At 41.5% G+C, this 27,588-nt stretch overlaps 1 protein-coding gene across 3 annotated transcripts in view; it reads left to right on the forward strand.

Annotated features, from left to right (window-relative positions):
- Positions 1 to 20,212: 20,212 nt before the first annotated feature.
- Positions 20,213 to 27,588, forward strand: part of pcdh1b (protocadherin 1b) — a 172,548-nt gene continuing 165,172 nt past the window's right edge. For all 3 annotated transcript variants that reach the window (XM_079893439.1, XM_079893440.1, XM_079893441.1), the window contains exon 1: positions 20,213 to 20,876. The gene's annotated coding sequence lies outside the window, so the exon portion shown is untranslated. The remainder of the gene's footprint in view (positions 20,877 to 27,588) is intronic.

The raw sequence follows: 27,588 nt of genomic DNA on the forward strand, positions 1-27,588 counted from the left end.
AGATCCAGCAGCGCTTAGCTTGGCGTGTGTGGTATATCATTCCCATTGCGTCTTTGCTACGCAGCGTTGAGTGAACCTATGAAAGAGAACATCTCTGGTTACTCGCGTAACCCATGTTCTCTGAATAAGGAACGAGACGCTGCGTTCGCTGCCAAGCTCCTCTTGCTGCCAAGGGAGCTTCTTCTTCATCGGTGGAAAATCTGAGGAGCAGATGGTGCGTTCACTGTATAAAAGTGAATGACGTAGCCCTGCTGAGGAGGCGCCCGCGCCATCAGCCAATGAATTGACGTGATTCTATACAGGTTCAGACAATCAGCACATGCCTTCACGTGGCAGCCTTGTTTTGACTAATTTTACAGTACCACACATGTTCTAATGAATTTATTCTTTATTGGAATCAAAAGAATGGTTATGAACCACAGAAACCACGATATGAGAAAAGAGAAATTTGCAATTACTTAAGGGAAATTGTACTTATTTTTTGCATAAATATGCTTGTAATCAATTGCTTTAATATATAATTGTACTTGTAATCACTTATCCATCATGCAAATATGCTAATTAGAATATTACATGGCCTAAACATGTATCAGGCACCAGTATTCCTGGTCTAGGAGGAATACAAAGGAGTAATGGTCATTTTAAGGACCTGACAGCCGCCATTTTGAAAATGGGGCCTTTCTTGGAGTCAAACTTTGGTAAACTTTTAGTATGTTTAAGTACATCTGATACTACTGTAAACCACTGAGAAATCTTTTGTTAGAATTTTTTTGGGGTCAAGCCATATATTTGCAGCTGACTATTAGCTTTTACCTTGCGAACGAGCAGATCCGTTTGCGCTCTGGAGACGCATTCGGTCTTTTCAGTATCAAATTCCGTCATGTAAATAGCGAATCCTTCAGTGCGCGAACGCAACTGGTATTTAAAGGGAATGGGAGATGAGACTCTGATTGGTTTATTGCACGTAAAGCCCAAAACACACCCATTAGCTACTCATTAAGAGAATAGAGACAACCCTTTTAAACCATTTTTCCCGGTTAAACTAGCAAAAGTGGATTCGGACACACCCTAACTGCACTTGCGTCATACGCTTTAGACCATGCGCTTAGATCATTAAAATAGGGCCCATAAAATTTTAAGTTGTCGTAATTGTTTTCCCACATTCTTTGCATCTAGTCGATTTGACATGTTAATAAACCCAAATCAAAGAACATATGGCACGGTTTCTCCCGTCATGTTTCATGGGACTTTCATTATGACATTTCGGAGTTTACGCGCAGCACGGACATACATAATCAAATTCTATGACAAGGGTCCGAACTACCACGACAGTATGGAAATATATGATACAGATATTATAAAACCATTAAAATAAAAACACAAATTATTTTTCTGTAATTCTGCTAAAAAAATATGTACAGCTAAAGCGAACTTAAATAAAATTAATAATTGTGTATGATAAAAGTGTTTTTAGATTACAAAATCAAACAATTAAACAAAATTTGAGCAGATTTATTATAATAATTTTTTATAATGTTTCGGTTGATAAATGGCTGACATTAAAATACGTAAATTAAGTATAACACTTTTAATCTAAAAATGTACAAGTAAAACGGCACAAAAAAAAATGTAATTAATAATTTTGTTTGCCAAAAGTGATTTAGGCAACACAACATTATAGTGTGCACTATGAAAAGTGTATATTCATTTTGAGATTTGTTAAATATTACATTTTATTTAGATGAGCATCAGATGTAAAAACTGGGGACATTAACATGTACAATTAAATGTCTGAATACTGAAGAAAAAAAAAAATAAATAAAGAAAAAAAAATCCTCAAAAAAGTTGTCTGCTAGCTTATATGCAACTAATATATTGTGCATCTCAAAAATAAATACAGAGATATTTGCATAAAAAGGCTTCAAGAAAAATCAGCCCACACATTTCATATAGCCTTCTGTAGCTTGGTCACACATTGTGTATAGATACAGCTACTGTATTTACAGCATAAAAGATGTATTGCTTCCTGCACCGCATGGTGACCGGCATTAGGTTTTATTGTGCGCAGCATGGTTTTGGTTTTATGTTGGAAGATGAAGTGCTTGTTTGGTTTTTATTTCAGACGAGATAAGTCTGTGTGATCCATCTTTGCTGGAGGTTGGACTCAGAGTGTGTTTGGTCCCTACAGTGGGGGAGAGCGTGTGTAATAACCTCTTAAAGCCCCTTACACTCCCCCACATACTTTGTGTAGAGGGTGATGGATACTAGCATTAGATCCATGCAGCGACTCCATGCTGTTCTCCACCCCCCCTCCTCTCCCCTACCCCCACCCCCTCCCCCTCCCCCTCCCCCTCCCCCTCCTCTCTCCCCCCCTCTCCCCCCCTCTCCCCCTCCTCTCTCTCTCTCTCTCTCTCTCTCTCTCTCTCTCTTTCTCCCACACGCATGCACTGCACACATTTCCCACTCTCATTCATCTACATTCTGTGCACTCTCTATCTCGAGCCTGCTGCTTTTGCCAATGTCATCAGTCACATTACAGTGGAACAGAATGCTGGGAAAAAAGATATATCAAATATTTTTACTGTAACTACCACCGCGGCACTGGAACAAGCTTTTTGCCTAATCTAATGTGGCCACGCAGGGAGTAAGCAAATGAGCCATGCTTCATTATGCAACACTTACTGTATCTGTCCGCAAAGTGTGTATGTGAATGTTTGTGTTATAATTGAATCACATATAGGCAACCTTTAAAGGGACAGTTCACCCAAAAATGAAAATTCTGTTACCGCTTGCTCACCTTCATGTCAGTCCAAACCTGTATTTTTTTCTGTGGAAAAGAAGATATTTTTTGTCCAAACAATGACAACCCCAAACAACCCCAGAGTCAATGGGTTCCAATCTTCTTTGATCCAAATTTTCTTTCAAATATTTGCTGTGTTCCTCAGAATAAAGGAAGTCATACAGGTTTGGAATGACTTGAGATTGAGTTAATGATAGTTTAATTTATATTATTGGGTCCTTTAAGGACTTTTTGATGAGACAAATGTTAGCATACAAACTAAATGACCATCATTCTACATTCAGGAAGTGATGTAAAATCAGAAAATCAGATCAGAAAAAGTAATTCTAGCAGATTTATTGCAACACATGTTCAATTTATCATCCCAGTGCACAGTAGATGGATGCTGCATGAGTAAGTGTAGTTTTTATAGATGTTTTTGCAACGTTTGCTTGGGTATGATGAATGGTGGGAATACATGGTGTTTTGAGTGTTTTCAGGGTGGTGTTTAGTGTGAAGAGTTACCTTTTTATCCTGTTCTCTCATTCCTCTCGAGTTCTGCAACACTTGCAGCCACTGGTGTGTGTCTATCACTTCTCTGCACACCTGCAAAGCATCTATGCTAGCCCAGCTGGGCCACTGGCCATTTCTAACAAGGAGGGGGCCATCTGGGGATGACATGCAGAGACTCATATACACAACACATGCTAACATACACTCACACAAACATGCATGAAGACATACAGACAAATACATTGGCCTCAAAAAGTATTTAGACACTAGGCATTATATAACAAAATATTTTTAGTACACACAAGTAATACTTTCCGAAAAGAAATTTAGCTAACAAATTATTATAATTATTTCTAAATGTTTTGTTTGAATATTTTCTGCTTTTCAGATGTGAACTTGAGGGAAACTGACCTCATCCAATAAAAGTCATATTTTTGTTAAAATAATTTTTGCAAAAATAGTACAGAAAAGTGAAGTTAGTTATGAGGGAGGAAAAAAGGTCTTGCATAATGTGTTTGCTGATACCACTTTTTTTGAGATTATGTTGTTCAATGCAATGAAATGTATATATTAAATGTCTAAATACATGTTGGGGCCATTGTACGCTACCATTCAAAAGTTTGAAGTCTTTGAAGATGTTTTTTTTTTTTTTATGTTAAAAAAAATAAGTCTCTTATGCTTACTAAGGTAAAATTGTAAAATACTAATACAAATTAAAATGATTGTTTTCTATTTTAATTAGCGCTATCTATTTAACACGTTAATTTAATTAATTAATTATGGAAAAATAACTTAAAATGTAAAAATTATTTAAAGCATTAAATGCATCTGCCCCATCCCAGTCTTACTTTTTATGCAGTTGATTGGTGATGAACATGATGCAGAACAACAACTCACTCTTTGATGGAGCCTTAGAATGCAGCTAGAATGCCCCTAAAATTCAAGATATCAGGGCAAAAATGTTTTTCCAAGTGTTTCCAAAATTTTTCCAATTAAATTATTACCTATTAAGCCAGAGCAGAACTGTTGTGCATCTTTGAGTAATACACAGCGGTGTTTCGTTTCTAAATGAAGTGTTCTGAGTAAATGACCAATGATAGAATAGCCAATTAATAGAGACATTAGGTGCGTTCATCTTGAAGCGGTGCTGCGCAGACCGATCTGTGTATGACATCAAAGTACAGTGAGAGCGATTGGAGAGCAGACGAATCCACACACTTTCGAATCACTCTCGTGGTACACCAATTGGTCTGCGCAGAGCCACTTCAAGTCGAACACTCCTATTTACTTCAATCCTGAATGAATCAGCCATTCGAACTAATCGAATAAATGAATATATGACTCAATGGCTGCATTCAAAAACTTAGGAAGCTGACTTGTTGCCTCGCTACCCTATCAGGCTATGGCTTTTGCGTTTGCGCATGAAGGTACCTCACAAAACAAATTTCGGTTTCTGAGGCAGCTAATGGTTTAATGATCTACAGCATAATAGAGAGAGTTGATCAAATTGATAGTTGGTGATAACTAAGCGAATATTTAATTACTACAATAGTCATTTTTCACTACAGAAATGACATCAGAAGTGGAAAACGTTGGTCAAAAACGTACATTTACTGTACACATAAACTGACCACCAACCGCAACTTTCAGACGCCTTTATTTTTTAGCTCAACTGTCATGGATTGTGGGATATTAAAGGCAGCAATACATCTATGCTGCCATCAAAAATCGATCAGATGAAGGTATCTCAGAAAACAGGAAGTGATCCTAACATTGGATTCAGACGTGCCTTGATACCTTTCAAACTTGGAATGCGTCCTCCGAAGGCAGCATTTTTTTCAGCTTTCTCAGCTAATGACTTACTCATTTTAGACATATACCGCCAGTACTGGCAGTTTTAGTTTTTATTGGGTATTATTTAAAAAAAAAAAAAAAAAAAAAAAAAAAAAAAAATCATATTTTAGGGATAGTTTGCCCAAAAATGACAATTCTGCTTATTTATATTTACTCACCCTCATGTCGTTTCAAACATGTATGACTTTATTTCTTTTGCGGAACATAAAAGAAGATATATTTTGAAGAATGTTTGTAACCAAACATTCAGTTTCAGATTCAATCAATTCAGATTCAGCTTCTGAATTATTTCTAAAACTACTTTTTGTAATGTCTATTTGATGCTTTTCTCATTTAATACAATGACTTTGAATTATCTTTTGGGGTAATTTCTCAGCCAAATTATATGATTCATTTAATGCATCCTTGCTGAATATTTTTTTCTTTCTTTCAACAAAAAAAAAAAAAAGAAAAAAAAAGTACTGTCCCTAAACATTTGACCGGTAGTGTATATATTTATTCTTGTTTATCACTACCACTTAGCTGTTCACACATGCATGGTGTGTCATTTCCCAGTGCGTAAACATACCAACCATTGGGAGAGAAGTACCTATTGGTGCACTTATATGCAAATAAGACACATGGAAGCATTGATAGTATATCTTAGCGTTGGTTTCTCCATGTTTACTGGTGATCAGGAATCGGATCATGCAGTAAAGATTACACAGACACATTTGTATAAAGCTCTTAGTAGGCAACATCATGTGAGGAATGTCTGCCTACATGAATGGATAAAATATGTTTTACTCTCTGTATGGAGAGTGATTTCACTATGGGCCTCAATCTGGATGGATCACAATAGAAAAATGCATTTTCAGTTTGCTTGTGTGTGTTCCAGCTATGAATGTATGTTCTCTGAAGAGCAAGAGTGAAAGTCAGAGAGAGCTTGAAAATTAGACTGGCACATATGAGCAAAATCGATCATAGATAAAAGGCGTTTGTTTGACGTTGTTTACAAGGATAATGGGCTGACAGGCAGCACATATAAATCATGCGGAATAAGGGCATGTGTCAAACAAACAGAGTGAAGAGCGACGGTCACGAATCCTCGCTTCACCCTGCTCACTGTTTGCACACTGTTCTTTCTACCTCCCTGGCCAGGCTCAATACAATTAAAGCACTTTTCACATGACAATTAATGCTCATTTGCATACTCAATTGCACCTTTTTTGCATCCTGTCCTTTCAATGTTGTGTGAAAGTGGTTGCCATGGAGACTAACCCGATGTAAGGTACAGATCATTTTTAATGTTAGCTTTGCTTGTGTAAATGCAATTATTTTATTGGGGTAAGACAGTTTGAGTGGCTACTTTCAAAATGGACCACAGGTTATTTTTTAAATGCATTGCAGATTTATTAAAAGAAATCTAAAATTCACCTTCATCGTTTAGCTCAAAGTAAAAGCAGGGAAGGGTTCTCGAACGTGAAGTAATTACATATGTATCTTGTTTTCCCACCTTACTTGCCAACATCACACATTCATCAGTGTATTAGCAGGTACAAGAAAAAATTAATGTCATATTTAACCCTGCAGTTATGTTTTAGACTGTCTGCAGAAAGGTCAAGGCCTTTCAAACACTTCTTAATTAGACATCGCCTTTTCCCATTAATAATGCTTACATGGACAAACTTCTAATGACTTGGTTAGATGTGGAAAGTCATATTTAAATCATTACACACACACCCTGACAAAACAAAAACTCCAGAATTATCATAGCGTTTCATAAATCAGTTTCACTGTGATGTACAGATAACATGAAAGGCTTTCGCTGTAAGCTTTGATATTTATTGCTGGGAAAATGATGACTGAATCTAAGAATATAGAGGCCCTTGCATGCAGTTTACTATTTGCTTTACTATATGTTCTAATGCATATACATGCAATATACATGCAATATATATATATATATATATATATATATATTTGGGGGGTGTGTGTGTGTGTGTGTGTGTGTGTGTGTGTGTGTGTGTGTGTGTGTGTGTGTGATTATTGATTCGCTGATGGATAGCATGTTTATATTGAAGTTAAATGTGACAAGGCAGGGTGGCATATATAAGTTTGTTGGGCGGAATAGTCCTTCTCAACCTAATTTCTGACTGTTTACAGGACCTTGCAGTATTCAGGAAGGCTAAAATGCCTAAAACTAAACTAAAAAGTCCATCCCCAGGAGCTGGTTTGATATTTCATCAAAAGCTGTGTCCAATTATCCAGAGGAAGTGATATTTGAGTGAATATGTATAAATATCCCATCGTGGATGTACAGTAGAGTACAGCACACTCTGTTCTGTCACCTGTGCCACTGTGGACTCATTCCTAGATCTCTCTCTGATTCAATCTCTAAAACCGTTCACTCTGTCCACTCACTTTTTTCATCCTCCATGATTTTCCCTCATATATCTGTTCATCTATTTCTGTCTTTGTACATGTGTTTTATCTATTCATCTCTTTCAGTTCACAGCTCTTGTCTCTACTTTGGTTTGCCAGGGCTGCTGTTACAAGGGCTTCCTCCCCATCCTTTCCTGGTTTCCCTTTATACATCTATCTGGCTTTCTTCCTTCATCTCTCCCCTCAGTTTCTCTCCGTCACTTCTCTTTTATCCCAGGGTTTCTCTGTTCTTTATTAGTGCTGGCCATCTCTAGGCACAAGATCAGTGATGTACCTAATAGCCTAATTAGGAGAATAAAACAGCACTCTACCAATACAATGGAAATGTCAGACCGCAAGCTATAATTTGACTTCCGAGTCGCTGAAAGGGCGCAGTGAATTTACCCTGGTGACGGGCAACGGCTCAGCTGGGCCTTTCTCTCTCACCTTTATCTAAATGTCAGTAAGGAATCAGCAGAGAGGAGGGCGGCCATGCCGAGATGGAAGATATGGGTGGTTGGTTCCCACATTCACTGACTAAAGGGGTTTTGTTGATGAGCGAGTGGGGTTTTGTACAAAAAAATAATAATTACACCCATAGAGCGTCCCCTGAGATGAACTCTCTCACTGATTAAACACAGATCACCAATCTCTTGAAAACTTTCTGAGGATCACTCAAGTGAGCCTGAGGTGCTTTTTGATCGTTTGAGTGCTTTGTAACTTTGACCGCTCCGAGTCTCATGGGCTCGAGAATAACTGAATTAATAGAAGTGTTCACTGTAGATGTGTTGCAGTCTGACCTGCTCGGTGCCTGTGAAAATAACTGCTCACCTGCATTACCCGTGGCCTTTGACTAGCTAAATGTCCAGGTCGGTTTCTGGCGTCACGGATGAATAAATGTTGGCAAACGGCCAAAAAAATTACCTCTGAAAACAACAGATTGACTGAGGCTCCTGGGAACAAACAACTTGATGAAAGACAAGCCTATACGAGAAAATGTCTCTTTCATGTGCACACGACATGGTTTCCCTTAGGAGTCAACAGGCTTTAACAGCAGAGAGTTCTGTCTATAGACACAGAAGAGATTGATTGATTTGCAGTTGACCCTTTGCTAAGCTCTACCCTCCTTGGTTAATGTTGCTAACTCAGACAAGCTTTAGAAAAAAATTCAATAGAATTGAAGTGGAGTTTTCTGTCAGAACTGTGTGGATGTTATTCTAATGTGAGTTGAAATGAAGTGTGATATTGCAAAGCATTATTAACAATTAATAAAAACTGTGAAAACTGTAAATTAGAGTTTATGCAATCGCTTTTCACTGTCATCTGAAAAGAGAAAAGTCTTATTTGGAAGCGATTAATGATAACACTAGTGTAGATGAACACAATTGTTCCTTGCTTCTACAACACATTTACTGTGAACTCTTTATTTGCTATTAACACTACAATGACTAATGAAATGATGTGTGTTTTTACTGATATTATACATGTTCTTTTAAAAATAAGGGGGACATATAGGCTACTGTTCAAACGTTTGGGGATAGTATTTCGTTTTGAAATAAATTAATGCATTTTATTATGCTGGTATGCATTAAATTGATCAAAAGGGACAGTAAAGGCGTTTACGGTGTTTTATATTTTCGAATAAATTATATTATTTTGAACTTTCTATTTATCAACGTATCCTGATAAAACAAGAATGTATCAAGGTTTCCACATATCAAGCAGCACAGCTGTTATTTTAAATTGATAATAATTAGAAATGTTTAATGTGACACTGGATCATGTTACACTGAAGACTGGAGTAATGTCTGCTGAAAATTCAGCTTTGCCATCACAGGAATAATTACATTTTAAAACATATTGGAAAAGAAAATGGTTATTTTAAATTGTGATTTTTTTTTTCTTTTCACATTATTACTGTATTATTTGAATAATAGTAATCCAAACTGAATAATAGATCAAATAAATGCAGCATTGGTGAGACTTCTTTTAAACATTTTTTAAAAAATCTTGAAAAATCTCAAAATGTAGCTTTTTTATAATGAAATTTACCCACATTCAAGTGTTGATAAAAAAAGAAGAAGAATGCATGAAGTTAAAATAAAGCGTTTTTTTTTTTGTTTTTTTTTGTTTTTTAAGCAAAGTCTGTTCTTTCTTTTGATATATTGCATGTTCAGATATTAATACAAAAAAATATATCTGTGGGCCATGAAATTTTTGTGAAAATGATCAAAAACGCTAGCGGTGGCTGGCAACTTTAAAAAAAAAAATGTGGGAAAGAGTTAAGCAAGTGTGTACGAGAAAAAAAACATTCTTTTATATATATAATTTGTGGGAAATTGGGTTCATAACTGTTAAAAGACACAGCTCCTCCCTAGACTTATGTTAGAAAACAGTAAAAGCTTGTCTGAGAAATGGCGGATGGCAAAATTTGGCAGGATTGGTCATTAATGTTTTAAAGCAGGGTTTACTGAAAGCTCAGCTGGAAAACGTCTCAGGTTACGTATGTAACCCTGGTTCCCTGAGAGGGAACGAGACGCTGCGTCGAGACGCGGTGGGAACGCCCTGCGTGATTGCGTCGTGAAGCACGTGTATAATCAGTCCAATGGAAAGACGAGATGTCATAGTGACGTCACCGACCAGGAAACTATAAGGCAGCCCCGCTGACACAGATCGCGTTAGCTTCTGAAAAAGCCTGAAGCAAGTCGGTCAGGGCATGCAGGAAGTATGGCAAGGCGACGCAGCGTCTCGTTCCCTCTCAGGGAACCAGGGTTACATACGTAACCTGAGACGTTCCCTTTCAAGGGAACTCGAGCTGCGTCGAGACGCGGTGGGAACCCCATACCCACTATGCCATAATGACGATGTGCCTGTTCTGTATGAAGTACCAAGCGCATACTAAGAAGCAAGCAATTTGACCCCAGGAGTGGAGAGGTCCAAGTCATAAAACCTCACAAATGTATGCGGAGAAGACCATCCTGCCGCATTACAAATGTCATGAAGGGAAACTCCCGAAATTAAAGCCGTAGAGGCAGCCATACTCCTCGTAGAATGGGCCCGAACAGTCAAAGGTGAAGGCTGTCCGGCCGCTTCATATGCAAGTGAGATCGCCTCAACTATCCACTTGCTCATTATCTGTTTAGATGCAGGGCACCCTCTCTTAGGTGCACCAAAGCAGACAAATAATTGTTCCGATTTACGCCACAGGGCAGCTCTGTGGACGTAAGCATCCAACGCCCGCACAGGGCACAACAGATTAAGGTTTTCCTGGTCTGGGGTATTAAATGGTGGAGGATAAAAGGCCTGCAGCACTATTGGGCCCCCAACATTAGTAGGGACCTTAGGTATGTAACCTAGTCTAGGGTGAAGAAATGCCTTCACCATACCAGGTGCAAATTCCAGACATGATGGAGCCACCGACAAAGCTTGTAAATCTCCAATTCTCTTGATAGACGAAATAGCAAGAAGAAATAAAGTTTTTAGAGTGAGGAACTTTTCTGAAACCTCTTCGATGGGTTCGAAGGGAGCCAAGGCCAGACCCTCAAGTACAATGGCCAAATCCCATGCCGGTGCTCTAGAGTGCAATGCAGGTCTCAACCTCAAAGTGCCACGGAGAAAACGAATAATTAGAGGATCTCTCCCAACTGAAGTGCCCGCCAGAGGGGTGTGATAAGCAGATATAGCAGCAACATACACCTTTAAGGTGGAAGGAGATAATCCAGCAGAGAAACGGTCTTGTAGAAATTCGAGAACTGTACCAACAGGGCAGTTAACAGGATTCAAATTACGATTTCCACACCAGGTAGAAAATAATTTCCATTTCAAAGCATAAAGTTTCCTCGTGGAGGGAGCTCTGGATTGAAGGATGGTCTCAACGACCTCAGTCGAGAGACCGGATTCTATGAGCTGGGCCCCCTCAGAGGCCAAGCCCACAACTTCCATAACTCTGGGTGAGGGTGAAATATCGTGCCCCTTGCTTGGGACAGCAAGTCCCTCCTGACGGGAATCTCCATCGGAGAGCCGTCCAGAAGAGATACTAGGTCCGAGAACCAGACTCGTGTCGGCCAGTACGGGGCTATTAACAGTAGATGAGCCCCTTCCCGGCGAACCCTCTCCAGAACTCCCGGGAGCATCGATACGGGGGGAAATCCGTACAGGTGTAGCCTCGGCCACACCTGCACCATTGCATCCAGTCCGAGAGGAGCTGGATGTGTGAGAGAGAACCAAAGCGGACAATGGGTTGAATCTGATGATGCGAAAAGGTCTACTCGAGCTCGACCATATTTCTTCCATAGGAGCTCCACCACCTCGGGGTGAAGCCTCCACTCCCCGGGCCTCAGCCCCTGCCTTGACAGGATATCTGCTCCTACATTCAGATGCCCTGGAATATATACTGCCCTCAGTGACAGTAATTTTCCCTGGGCCCATAGGAGGATCTGATGAGCCAGATTGCATAATAGTCGAGACCTCAGACCCCCCTGATGGTTGATGTACGAAACCACCGATGTGTTGTCCGTGCGGACCAACACGTGATGGCCTCTCAGGTCTGGCAGGAAGTATTTGAGAGCATGAAATACGGCCATCATTTCTAACCGATTTATGTGCCAAGACAGTTGATGGTCCTGCCAAAGACCTGACACCGAGCGACCGCTCATGACTGCGCCCCACCCCGTGAGGGAAGCGTCTGTCGAAAGCGTTACGCGTCGACAAGAAGCCCCCAACACTGGGCCCTGGGCGAGGAACCAAGGTTTCTTCCACATGACCAAAGCACGAAGGCAACGCCGCGTGACCTTGATCATGCGAAACGGATTTCCCCTCGGAGAAAACCCCTTGGTCCTGAGCCACCACTGCAGAGGTCTCATGTACAGAAGGCCAAAAGTAATTACGTTGGACGCCGCTGCCATAAGCCCCAACAGTTTCTGAAACTGTTTTACAGTGAGTGACTGGCCTAGTTTTATTCCTCTTACGGCTGTGAGAATCGCTGATATACGTGCAGGAGACAGACGTGCCTGCATTGTTGTTGAATCCCAAATTACGCCTAGAAAAGTGGTCCTCTGAGCTGGGAGGAGCACACTCTTTTTGGCGTTGAGCCGCAACCCCAACTTCTCTATATGAGACAGAACGACACCTCGATGCCGAACTGCCATCTGCTCTGACTGAGCTAGAATCAACCAATCGTCTATATAGTTTAATATGCGAATGCCCTGGAGTCTTAGAGGAGCCAAAGCTGCATCCACACATTTTGTAAAGGTGCGGGGTGATAGACCTAGGCCGAAGGGAAGAACCCGATACTGGTATGCTTCGCCCCCGAAAGCAAACCTCAGGAACTTCCTGTGATGAGGATGAATAGATACATGGAAGTATGCGTCCTTCAAGTCTATTGTGACAAACCAGTCCTCGGACTGAATCTGAGATACAATCTGTTTGAGTGTAAGCATCTTGAACTTGAGTTTCTGAACTCTGCGGTTTAACTGCCGCAGATCTAGAATAGGACGCAACCCCCCATCCTTCTTTGGAACAATGAAATAACGGCTGTAAAACCCTGACTCTCTGCTGGGAGGAGAAACCCTTTCTATAGCTCCTTTTCGAAGAAGCGTCAGTACTTCCTGCTCCATAACCAGAGCCTGCTCGGAGTCCACCACTGTGGGCAGAACTCCTTGAAATCTGGGCGGACGAGAACCGAACTGAATTCTGTAACCCTTTTCCACTATATGCAGGACCCATTGAGAAATATTTGGTAGAAGTTTCCACGCTACCAGAAATTCTGCTAAGGGAACCAGTCTCTCGAGACTGGTCTCTGGATTTAGTTGAACAGACATTTCGGTGCCCTGAAGCGGCGAACCGGCAGGGAACAACCGAACTGACCGTTTTACGACCCTCCTCGGAGGATCGTACGGGGACGCTGACACATCGGTGCCCTGAAACGGCGAACCGGCAGGGAACAACCGATGTGGCAGCGCTGCGACTCTCCTCAGAGAGCCGCCCCCCAGCGGGCGCAGAGGAGGAACGATCCCTCGAAACCGTCCCTCCCCTGAGGGGACCACCCTCAACATTTTGACACCACTGGCGTCAGGACTTCTTCTTGTCCCAAGCCTTCCTAGAGAGGACAGTCCTCAGATCTTGTCTACCTCTAACTGGCTTAAACTGCGCCCGCCCCCTGGACTCCCCAGACTGAGGAGGAACCCGAGAGGCGACGCTCTGTTTTTGTTGCACTCTGTGCTGTGCGGAGCTCGTAGACGGCCGAGACTGCTCGGATTTAACATTACGCCCAGCAGTCTCTGGGACACTGGATCGGCGAGGAAGAAACCTCTGAAATGCCGCCGCCTGTTTCTTTGACTCAGTGAATCTGTCAACAACACAATTTATAGCATCGCCGAACAGACTTGAAGGCGAAAGCGGGGCATCCAGAAGAACAGATCTATCTTTATCCTTTATATCAGATAAATGTAACCATAAATGACGCTCCGTGACCACCAGGGCTGCCATAGAACGGCCCACAGATTTTGCCGTCTCCTTGGTGGCCCGGAGAGATAGATCTGTCGCCCGACGCAATTCTCGAATTGCGTCAGCACTAACTTCCTCACAATCATCCATGTCCCTCAGCAGGTCAGCCTGATATGCTTGCAAAATCGACATAGTGTGTAAACATGCTGCTGCCTGACCTGCTGCCGAATATGCTTTACCCACCATCATTGATGTAGCTTTTAATGGCTTGGTGGGTAACGTCGGGGCTTTCAGTGATGACGATGACTCGGGGGAAAGATGGCTCGCAAGCGTCTCTTCCGCCGGAGGCATCGTCAAATAACCATAGTGTGAAATATCTTTAATATTACTATAGTTGTGTGTTTGTGGATTGTGCACTCTGAAAGACGCCGGTTTAATCCATGATCTAGACACCTCAGTGTGAAGATCAGGAAAAAACGGCAGTTCCCGACGAGGAGGTCGTGATTTTGATGGCAAAAAACGTTCATCTAAAAGACTTTTATTAGACACAGTTTCAATATCATCAGATGGCCATTCAATATTTAACTTGGCAACAGCACGAGTTAAAACCTCCATAAGCTCCTCATCCCCAGAAATACGAGCTGGCGAACACTCATCAATATTTTGCTCAACACTGACGACATCCAGTTCCTCAGAACTGGATAGTCGCAACATTGGTGCTTCAGTCTGGGAAGGAGAAGCCGCAGCGCGGGCTCCTTCCTGGGCTGAAGCACCGGATTCAGCAGGTAAGGGTTGAGAAAGGGCGGAGCCCGTCTCAAGCCCCGCTACTAAATCCATATGCGAACCCCAAGATGAAAGCCTCCGCTGTGCCTCGGCAGCAGCGGGACCCGCACCTCGGGGAACGCGAACCGAACCGTCCTCCTCAAAGAACGCCCGGCGAGAGCGGAGCGTCCGCAAGGACAGCTTTACACAATGCTCACAGTCAGATCCCTCGAAAACTGACTGGGCATGCTCCACTCCCAAACAAAAAACACAAAGCAGATGTGTGTCCCCACCCGTGATGTAACGAGGGCAGGGAACAACACAACGCCTGTATTCTTGCTTATTCGCCATAATAGATATATATATATTGAGCTTGACAGACAACAATAAATATGACAGGGACAGATATACAGAGAGCGCTTGCTGAAGGCACAGAAGCTAACGCGATCTGTGTCAGCGGGGCTGCCTTATAGTTTCCTGGTCGGTGACGTCACTATGACATCTCGTCTTTCCATTGGACTGATTATACACGTGCTTCACGACGCAATCACGCAGGGCGTTCCCACCGCGTCTCGACGCAGCTCGAGTTCCCTTGAAAGGGAACCAGCACAAGAGTGAAACTTTACTCGCAAAATTAAGTGTGCCTATAGCAGAATATTAAAAATGAAAAGGTGATAAAGTTTAGAGGAATGAATCTTTTAGTAATGTGATCATTTATCATATAACCATTCACATAACAAAATCTATCTTATGTAACTGTTGTAAAGGTTACCGATATGTGATAACAAGAATGACTGAGTGATGAATTTCTTACTGCAAGTTACAATAACAGAGAAATGACACGAATAATGAGCTATTGATGAACTACAAATGCAATCTCCATATACAGAAACAGAAATGAATATGTGTCTTTGTTGGCTCAAACCTGAAGTGGCAGTTTAGTATAGATTTTATTTCAGCAGACTTTAAATCGTCTCCTACTAGTTTGACACACACATTTTCACTACTGCAGTTCTTCCTGAATGCATCCCATTGTCCTCTCAGTAATCTGTAAATTTGAGTGACCCAACTACGGGTGTGGACATTTGCATTGTCCAAACAATGAAAGACAGGCGGAGTGTTTGAAATGTGTTTAGAAACATTCATTATTTTTGTGTCATGTTTGCTTGAAAGACCTTACCAAAGGTGAAGTGCATAATTTCAGCGCAATTAGTGGCACCAGACACACTTCACCTTCAGCAAGATCTTTCCAGCACACATTATTATAGTTGTGACATATGGCCACCCCTCTCAGCTGGCTCGCAACAGTACACACACAAGTGAAGTGTCCACTTCTGTGATACCAACTTGTGGGGCAACATTGAGGTATACAAAGATTTACATTCTCATAAGATGAGTCTTCCTGTGTCCATGCATTCACGTGTGTTTGCAAATAAAATTTTAATGTGTGTGGGAGTGAGTGTTGAGAGAGAGATTAACATGTTGAATTATTCATCCTCTTGTTGGAGTTAATAACAGTGGCGTATCAGGGGGATCGGGTCTGATGGTTGTTTGTTTTATGATAAGCTGACGGAGTTCTTATCTCATGGGCCCCGATACAAATCTCTAATGCTTGCTTTGCCTTCTCCCCAATACCAAAGAGTCAAAGCTCACTGTGGACCAGAATTAGCCTGAAAATCCAGACCCAAATCTGAAAGATTAAGGGTCTGGCATCGACTAATGAAATCGCCCAGCCCGAGGCGACGTGTACTTGTAAACATGTATTTGAAAATCTCACTGCAAGCAACTGGATAACACTACGACCAATCACAACAATAAGTCCCATACGCTTAGCTACCAGCGGAGCTAACTGGTAGATTAGACTCTTGCCGTATCCGGTCGGCAAAACAGCAAAAACGTCCTTCTTGCAAAGGAAGGATTCGAGTGCCGTCTTCTGTTCCTCTTTTAGATAAAAAGCCAAGTCTAACTCGTTCATTGTAGTGGCCAAAGCCGTTTCAAACAACTGGTGTTCATCCATAGCCATCTTGCAATGTTTACTAATGACTTCGACGTTGCAACGCTGTCGTCATCTGTTAAGCTCACCTCTGGCCCGCCTATATCAGATAACCCGATGTGATTGGTGCAGCTCAGATACAAGGGCATAGTTAATGAGCATCCTTACTCGACGCCAGAGTAACTCGCTGAGCAAATTCAATTTGTGCTCTCGTGAGAACTCTGGATTTCCAGGGTAGACCAGAATCGAAATTAGGCTGAAATTGAAGTCAAAGGGCAAAAATGCATTCATGCGGCTGTGGTACGTCAAAAGGAGTCAGCAAGGTGTGAGGCTGAAAACTGGCAGGAACAGTCTGTGTGTGTTGTGTGTGTGTGTCCATGTCAGTTTTTCTGACAGTAAGCAGGTACACGGTCTCATTAGTACGGATTATTTAAAGCACTTCCTGCTGCCTGTGGCTTCATCCACAAGTGTGACTCCTATGTGTCTGCGTTATACCTCCCTCCTTTTCTCTCGCTCAGTGCATCTGAGTCTGTTCGTTCTGTCCAAAAGGCAAGACCCATAATTCCGAAGTCGGCCTTGCTTCAAAGTGACATGCATTAATTACAGACTTCTAAACACCTGAAAGGCAAAAGGACTGCAGGTCTCACATTCCTCTAAAATTACCGGCCGAACAAGAAAACGCCCAACTTCATCATGAAACAATCTCACTGAATGACAAAGCGCTCATTTTCACGCTATTAATATTGGCAATAATCATCTCGTTCCTGGTTATACAGACAAGAAGAAACAATCCTTTTTTTAATGGAAAAGTGTGAAGCTTCCATTCTCGGAGCTCAGCTGTGCTGGTGAACTAATTTCAGAGTGCTGTACCTGTAATTCTTCTGAGGAAATGAGGAAAGTCTAGTCTCTGAATTTAAATAATCTACACCTTGAGACAAAAGGACCAACCAGCGCTTTGCAAATGAACAGTCCATCAGCCAGTTTAACACACTCAAATTCAAGTCGCATTGAACGGGGACTGAATCATGATATGATTCATTCTCCCTTCAATGTGACTCCGAGTTAAACTTGCTGATGGACTGTTCCTTTTTAAAACCCCTGGTTGGACCTTTTTTCTCAAAATGTAGATTAGTTAAATTCAGAGACCACTTTCCTTCTTTCCATAAGACAGGAAACCAGATTAAAGCCCTTTTTACACCAAGAATGATAAGTAAAGAAAATGATAACGGTAAATCAGCATCCACAACGGCAGACAATATCATTCTGCTTATTATAAGCGCATGCTGCAGCCTTTTCGTCTGCCACTTTAAATGCTTGGGTTTTGTCAGCTGGAAAAAAAAAAATCTTTCTGAAAGTGATTCTAGCGAAATCGTTTCTCTGTTCCGTTATTGTTACTGTATTTGTAGTGTAGACTCTATTCTTTTGTATTTAGAATGGTTTTTAGAACTATATTTGTATCGTTATCCTTCCTGTTGTAAATGGCCTATAGGACTGGCTTAAACTTGTTTAACTCGTCTCTTAAATACTGAATAGTCCCCCCTTCAGTATATACTGTATATTGAGTTACTCTATACTTTTGTGACTCCATATAAGCTTTATTGCATAGTGTGAACTGGGGCACAAATCTATGCCTTTAATTAACATTTTAATATAGTATTTTACATAATGAGACCAGGAAGTGTTGTGACCCTGTGTTCAACCAATTAAAAAAGAGCTACAGGAGTGACATACATGGCAACATTTTGCTGGCATAATACATTTACAGTAAACCATTTATAGATAGTATATCTCTAAACTATACTTAAAATGAAATGTGCTACAACAACAAATGCTCCCCTCCCCTGATAACTTTGAAATACACTGGAATGTTTCACAATCTTTGGATTGGTTTGTATGTTTTTGATTGCCATTATTTAAAAAAAAAAAAAGATAGTGAATGTAAAATCGTTAATTGCCCCCCTCTTAAACTATGTAAACCTACTTTAAACAGTCTAGTTCTGTTTTCTGCATTTCAGAGTCTGTGTAACTAGAAACCTACATCGATGATGCAACCAATTGCTTAGCTGTCTGTGAAAGAACAAAAAAGTACAATGGTAAACAGCACACTCAGTTCAGTTTATCTCAGGAACGCCGTAACGCGTAGACCTACTAGTTTGGTTCACCGTGGGTGTGTAATAATTACTCCTCTTGTGACCTCTAGATGCCGCTAAGAGCACAATGAACATTTCCTGCAGCGCTCCTGTAGAGTGGCGTTCATGGATCTGAGAATTTCCCCCTCTCCCTCCTATTTAGTGCCCTCATGACAGCGTGATAAACTACATAATATCATTTAACATGGTGTGTTGACGCAGCTGATCCCTTTAAACAAAGTCGAGAGTGATTGAAACCCGCGCCGAGTCGAAACATCTCGACGTGACTATGACTCAATCGTGCCTGCAATCGCAACTTTCATGCGCGACTATTGTGCATTTTGCTTTGAGTTTCGATGAAACGACTGAGACCCTCAATGGTAGATGGACAACACGTCTACCTGCATGCTTAATAAGTTATATATTTGAAAAGTTAGTCGTCATAAATTGGTCATTAAAATGTCTTCTAGATAAGGGGTATGAGAATTGCACCTGCACGGGGGATGCGCGCGCATAGTGTAAGGGGTTGAAAAGGGGACGGGAATAATTGGTTATTCCGTGGGGTTATAAGACACATTCCAAAGTTTTTCTGCCTGGAAAGAATCGGAGGTATCCCTCTTTGCAGTGTTGCCAGATCACAGAAGAGAAACAACAAGCCCAAAGTGACTTTCCCCACCAAAATGAGAGGGAGGGGGTTCAATCCATAAAATCCATATGTTGCATACAATTGTCTATTTAAATCAATTAATAAATCGCAGTGGTACATTAGCATATTCATCAATGGTCGGGAAGTCTTGATTGTTGACGAATCACATTCTGTGAGTGGTTTAAATACATTACATTGCATTGACCATGTTGCCATTGACCCTTGTAGGCTACTACTTTCTTGGTAGCACTAACACGTAAAAACATCTGACATTTGGATAGTAGCCTATAGGATTCATCTATTCAAGAATAGATTCAGTGTTTTTAGACATCATATTCATTTGCATACTATAAAGTAGCGAAGTATGCATATGTGTACGTGGGAATTATGAAGCTAGAGCAAGACTAAAACTGTAAATGACAGCTGCGATTAGCAGGCTAAGTAGTTGATCACGCTTTAGTCAAAACGCTACTGTGTTCCATGGAGCCCCCAAAACTCAACTTGCGACTACTCATTTTATTTACTGCCATTTTTATGACAAAGCAAGCCTAGTCGCTTATAATAAGCGGACATGGCAACACTGGGACTTGGTAATGTTTGGGTAAATACGAATGAGGTATTGTTGTGGAGTCCACACAAGCACGTCTCACAAAGCTCCGCCCTCGACGATTCAAAATGATGTTCTTGTATGAGGGACTCGGCGAGCGAGTGAGCGAGAGAGGGGGAGAGCGAGAGCGCAATCGGTCGGAAATCACTTCACTCTCACATAGGCTATCCACAGAATAGACGCGCGCGGTGAGCTGCGGCAAGAGCGCGAGCCCCGGCGTCCTCAACACTGAATGGTGAACTGATGATGAGAGCACGCACACTGGACACTACCGGACATAGCCGTGGAAGATTTTTTCTGTTTTCACTTGTATGCACAGACAGTTGGTGACTGAAGGCTGAAGTTTTGGAGGATGCTGTCGTGTGGAATTGGACGTTTCGGGATGCTGTGAGCCCGGTCCGGAGTAGCGCTGGTTCGGGGTTTTCCTTTCGTGCGCAAGGAGAGGACACTTCTCTCTGATGTGCGTAACCATCAGCCAAGTTACGCGCTCTTATTTTCTGACGTGACACTTTTTTCGATTCAATTTTAGTGAACCATCCGTGTTAAAAAAAAGAGGAATTTTAGAGAAAAAGAAAACAAGAGAGCTGACAGCGGAAAAGATTGCTGTTTTTGTATCGACAGGATTGCGGTGGTGCTGAATTTTGTATTTCCAAAGGACTTGATTTGTGGTCTGGAAAGGGAACACGGCTTTTGGTCCGACTCTATCAGCCAAGACTAACTAACTGAGAGGAGTGATATCCTTCAAGGTATATGAGATTTTTTTTCTATTAATATTTACGCATTTCCACAGTTTCTCTCCTGCCAATGTATGCGCTCTCCTTTGATTCTTAACATAAAATGAGGTAGGCTAACATTAGGAGTCATATAAAGATACTTTTCTTTATAGAGGGGTAGTCTATGTGTGTGTGTGTGTGTGTCTGTGCATGTGTTTAAATTGTAATTGTGGCAGAAATATACCACTCGACATAGCCTACTATAACAAGGTTGTGTGATTATTTAATTTATCTTTACAATAAATGCTGAGCAAATAACTGTAAAGTGCTGCACGCCTCCGATTAAATATCATGAATGTATCGATACTCGAAAGTTAACATCGACCGCGGTCGTCCTTAGAGCTGATTAGCGCTCATGTGACATGTTTTCCCTACACTACTGCTATTGATTTTTTTTTTTTTTTTTTTTTTTTTTACAAGAAAAGATTTTTCTACCGAGCGCTCTAGTGGATCGCCAATCTCGCTTTCTAGTCTATTACATTTCCACATATAGAAAACTAGCCCTTGACCAATTAATTCACATAGGCTATAGCCTATAAATTCTTCATCTAGCTCAAGTTCCAGCCAGTGGATCTTCACGTAGATTTTAATCGATTCCTCGCTCTCATATATTCAACTCTTTCTTGTGCGCTCGCGAACGTCCGTCCATAGTCCATGGAAAAAATCTCTGTCAGCAAACCCTCACATGAATTGCGCTTACTTGCGTATAAACTTGTTCAATGCTTGGAAGCGCTGATTCTAATTAGTTTTTATATTTGTGTGAACTATTATGGGTAAAACCTTAAATTTAGGCAACTATCTTATTTGTTTAGTCTATTCCTCGCTCCCACAACACCTGTTGCACTCGTTTTTGCGCATTTCTCACGTAGCTCCATTTCCGCCTCAGAGCGTGATGGTTGAAAAATGCTGCTGTTATTCCTATTAATTCTAACCCGCAGAATGTCAACTAGTCAACATTTCACGAGACGCACTAATTTCCTTCCTTGGTAGGCTACTATCGAAAGCATTGCCTGTCATCATAACAACGGAATCCGGTCTTTCTAGCCGCTCCCGCCGTCAGGTTACTTTTAAACCTGTTCGTCCGGTCCGGCCGGGAGAGACAGGTGTGAAAACACGGGAAGGCTCGGGCTTCATTCCGCCCTTCTGTGATCGGACATCTCGAATCTTTCTGCGGTTCATCTGTAGGCAAAGCGTTCAGACGGATGTAAACTTGTACAGAAGCCCACAATTGCTTGCAAATGATCTGGTCTAACTCGGAGCGCATTCACCCGCAGGTAAAAGTCATTTCCTTTCCTCTCTCATCGAGATCGTGTTCTGTAGGCATCAGCACAAGCGCCCGCGCGCACACACACACACACACACCGGCACTTGGAAGAGCTTCTCGTGCTGTTCCAGTAGATTATTGATCTGTGGATCTTATAAGCACGTTCTTTTATTTCCCCCCCATCCATGTCTTTAATATAGCCTAATTCGTCACTCACCCCGGCGGTTATAGGTGAATGCGATTTGAATAGGGTGGGGGGCGCTGACCCCCTTATAAAGTCGTGTAATAAGACCACCAAACTTGGGTTCTGACTTGCTTTGGCAGTAGTACATGTTTTACTAGTATGAACGTTTCCGTGAGATTCAACTTTAGTGGCTTAATCCTTTTGTTGACGTTTGGACATAGGTTATGTGCTTTGTCAACCTCAACTAATTGCACCTTGTATACTATAGCCTATATTCTATATATAAAAAACACCGAATGATTTGCATTTCGTGCAGTTGATCGTAAAACAACGAGTCGCGCCATTAAACTGTCCTTATATTGATGGGCGTCAGCGCTGCATATTTAGTCCAGCAAAAAACTGGAGAAAACGAGAAGCTTCACAGCTACAGAGTAAAAAAAAAACAACAACCTTCGAGTGAACCGAAAAAGACATAGGGATGTTTTCTTTGGGGTTAAAATGTGTTACCTCACTTTATTCAACGTATCCTGGTGTAAATGTTTAAATTGGTCTTATTAGAAATTACATGCAGATTTGACAGCTTGACATTTAAATGTGAAAAAGACAACATGTCCATGCCATGACGTACAAGTTTAATTACCTCTCATTTCCTCTCATACACACACACACACACACACATGTATGTTGACAATCCCCACTGTCAAAACCAACTTGAAATGGGACATTTCAGCATTTCTGTGTTCATGGGTCAGTTGTACATATACAAATATCTTTCAGTTTCGTTGCTTCAACATATAGAAAATAATAGGCATCATCCTACATTGTTCAAGGAAAAACAATTAATGTCTGTTGATCAAAACAACTAAATAACAAGATAAGACCCATTGTTGAGCTTTACTGCCCATCATTATATTCCCATTTTACAGTTACAAAACAAATATGCATACATCAAGTAAAAATGTTAAGCCTATTTTATTGATTTTATTACAACCTCTATGTCTGTGTAACCATAACAGTAGCAGTCCTCCAGTCTTTGTCTATGCTATCAGTGTGTGTGTGTGTGTGTGTGTGTGTGTGTGTGTGTGTGTGTGTGTTAGCTGTGTGTAATGGTGTGTGAGAGTTTGTGTGCCAGCCTTGTGACTGGCCAGCTCTCTCTGTGTAACAGACTGGTAGACAGCAGCGGGGCAGCAGTTCATCTCGTCTGAAAGCGGGCGCAGACTAATCTGGCCCCACAATGGCTGAATGAAATAATTAAAGTAATCCTCTGTGCCTCGCACTTGGCTAGGGAGGAGGGCCTTGGACCACCCATCCTGAACGGGTCACTGAGCGCCATGGAGCTGGTGGCCCATAGAGCCTGGATGGCTGCAGCCGAGGACAAAAGCTCACGTGAACTCAACTCTGTGGCTGTGGGTGCTGCAAGTCTTGAATCACAAAGCACTCAGTATTTAGGATGTGGTTGGTTAGTGTTTGTCGCCTGCTACTATTTATTTTAGCTCATTCTGTTTTAGAATGAGTAAACATGAATGCATTTTATTCGAAGGAGCTCACTACACACTTTTTCGATTTCCTTGCTGATTAATCGGCAGCATTACTCAGTTGGTGAGTCTATCGGCTCACCTCGAGTAACTGTAAGCAAATAATTCTTCAGCTTCACTGCTAGTTTTTGAAGACACTTCAGATGTGTACTAAAATGTCAGTTGAGCCGGTTGAGTTAACCATTAACCTGAGACAGATGCTGCACTCTTACTTCCTTCTGAGTCAATCATTATCCTGGCTTTAGACAAGAGCTGACTCCTGAACCCTCATAAATGTCAGCGCTTTAATTTAATTCTTTAATTATCGCATCGAAACCGGGATGGGGAGGGGTTAGAACAATCATTGACTAAGGACTCAGTGCGTTACCATGACGCAGTGCCTCAACCAGGAATCCGACTCCTGCTACGGCGGTTACGTAAATACTTTTATTGCTTATTTTCCCTAGAATCACCTTGCAGTTTCATGCTGAGCTGGATGCCACCTGGGGGGTGTCTTGGCAGAGGTATGCCATCCTCATATTCCCATGAGGGTCTTTTGCTGGCAGGGGAAGGGTGAGCATTGGTACAATGATGAATTCCTCCTTACAAGTCTCTAAAGAGGAAAAGAAGGAGAGCGAGACTGTGAGAGAGGGAGAGAGAAAATCATACAGCAATTTTAAAGCATGTCAGCGGGGGAGGCTTTAGAATAGTAATTAGCCCGTTAAATCTGTTAACCTCCCCCTGCGCTTACAACACAATGGCCTTCTCGACAGTGTATGAGCGCATCTCTGAGAGGGCACGGAAAGGCATAAAATGATGGTGTGCATATGAAAGAGAAAGACAGAGAGATGTATGTGATGTTGTTTACAGAGACCAGGTGTGAAATGAACATAATATGTTTTTTGCAAACAGGAAATGAGAGGGGAACCATGTTCCCCCGAAGGCTGATGCAAAAATTCTTACCAAATGCACTGTGAATAATGCGCAAAGAGCCGATGGTGAGGCTCCATAAAGGAACTCCGATTCACACCTTCCCCTGCGCTCACAGCTATTGATTGTATTAATGACATCCAGCTTATACACAGCAGTACAAGATGAATTAGGCTGCACAGCCTGAGAGCCGAGAATAAATTCTCGCAGGATTATGACAGTAGTCATAAATACCGCACTCTGGCGACGCCTGTCTCCCTGTGAGGAGATCTTAGCCATGGCTCGACAATGCCATATTTGAAGACGTTATTAGAGAAGCGGACGCTGCATGTTGATTCAGGGCCTGTCATAAATCTGCTCTCTGACCATGTAAGGATGACGATCAAAACTCTGAGGTGAGGGAAAGCCCCACTGACGGCCCATTGTCATTGTAATGGCTAGGCTTATTGTGTACCTGTGTGAAGGCGAAGTGCTAACTCTCTGCAACTGAAAGGAAAGCTGTCTGCTAGGTAGCCGTGCTTGATTTGACTCTGTTAAGGCCTCCTGTGTCTTGTAAATATTGCTGTCATTAGGGCACACCACTGATATGCACTTATGCATTTCCATTACAAAGGAGAGTTCTTAGCCAAAAGCCTAAGCTGTTGCCACCTTTATATTTTATATACTCAAACACGTTCAGTAGTTTTTCTTTTTTTCATGACCTTCATGTTTTTCCCTAAGATTTTCCATTTGCCTGAGCGCCTGCTCACAGACACACACTGACATTCCTTTGCTGTGTTTGTTTTTAGATCTTGTGTGTAAGTTTTACACACCCACAGACATATATATGTGCGCACATGCGTTCACATTCACAGAAGAGTGTGGGAAAGGATGTCTACAGCCCACATTAGGGTTCCCAGTGTACAGTGACCCTTGAACACAGACTCTTTACACTGGGCCCTTGAGAGCAAATGTCGTGAGAGCTTCTCAAACTCTTCATCGCAACAAACAGATTCACACGCTTTTCATTTTGCCAGAAGGTTTTTGAACTTTTTTGAATTTTCCAGTGCATGATGAAGATGGGATGTTTTGGTTTAGTTTATATATAGATCTTGTTCTTTTTGTTTTATGTTTAAAAAACAAAAAAAAGAAGCATTTTAGTGCTATTTTTACTGCCCGGTTAATCCTTCACCCAGTGCTTCTGAGGTCCCTGCCCTGCTTTTTCCTGTTGACCTTTTTTCGTCAACACACAGTACAAAATTCAACACACACCTTCAGCGAAGGCTCTGACACATCTCTGTGAAATGCCAACTCCATAAGATGGTCGTTCAAAATCACAATAAGGGATACGTTGCTTTAAAGGTGAGGTTTTTTTCACCTCTCTAGCTCCTTTTGTGGTCCACACTGTTTAATTAGTCACATAAAAGTGTGCCAGAGTCGTCTGTCTCGACAGATTCAAAATTAGACTGTGAAATTAGTGAGAAATGAGTCAAGATCTCATCATATGTGTGAACAGGGTCACACATCCCACCCTTCATTTCAGCCTCATTAGTGCATTGTGGTCCCTGCCGTGTCATTGCCTTGTGGCTGCAGTTGTGCAAGTGTTTTTGTATTTGTTGGTGTCTAATTTGTGCGTATTAAAACTGCATTTCCCATGTATAGGGGAGTGTGTGAGGTGCACAGTGTCTGATGCAGTTACATTAGCCATTTTTTGATGCTCTAACCACATGAATTTTCTTTGTAATGTGTTTGTGAGAGACTCACAATGTCATGTGTTTGCTAATGGAAAAATATTGAATGGAACATGCACTAAACTACTACAACCAATCAATACTGATGAGAGTATGGATGAACCCATTTCCTATTAGTCACCAAATAACAGTCCATTTTGCTGACAGTCATTTTTCTTTCTATATTTGTGCTTTTTTTTTTAGCCAAGTTGTACAATAATATGATTTTTCCCCCAACCTCATAGAAAGTGACATGTAAAGACTTTGATTTTGATTCTTTAGGTTTGGTATTCACAGGCAGAATGTGTACAGAACTGGTGGCAGTGCTCTCACATCCCCCATTGGTTCACCGCTGGGTCGAGTTGAGGTGTCTGTCTCCTCTGGACAGTAATCTAGCAGCCCTGCCTCATTAGCCATGGGGAGTGTGGTGGGATAACATACCCCATATGTTAGAGGGGTCTGCAATTACCACAGTGGGAAACATCAAAGTAACATGACCTTAAACATGATGGATTAACAGAATCTGATTTATTTATTATATTTTTTTATGTTCTTTTGTAGTTGCTCATACTGAAGTTGTTAATGTTTGGCAAGGTGGCAGGAGGGGGCCGTTGTCAATATGCCTTCTATAACCCCGTCTATTACTTCCTCATGGGCGTGTGATGTTGCCACAATTTGGGGGCCATTTGCTGTGAAGTGGCCATTGGAAGATTAGAAAACCACACTCTTCTACCATGTGTTCAATAACTTAAAGACTCGGACAGGAAAGGGAAGATTCACATGTAAATTTGTCTTCAAGAATGCTTTTGGTTTCTTTTCCCCGTTAAATATCTTTTTTTTTTTTTTTTATTGGTCCTAATATGATGGTAATCCTTCTTTGTCTGGCTACTATTCTGTCTCTTTACACAGCCTGTTTATGTATGGCATAAAACATATGTAAGAAGAAGAGCTAGAAGAAGAACATGGTGACAAGAAAAGGAGTGACAATACATGTGTGAAGGAAGTGGGCAGTGAACACTCAGAAATGAATGAATGAATGAATGAATGAATGAATGAATGAAACCAAAGATTCACTTTCTAATCT

This window comes from Squalius cephalus (assembly GCF_949319135.1).
Source record: "Squalius cephalus genome assembly, chromosome: 14".
Taxonomy (NCBI): domain Eukaryota; kingdom Metazoa; phylum Chordata; class Actinopteri; order Cypriniformes; family Leuciscidae; genus Squalius; species Squalius cephalus.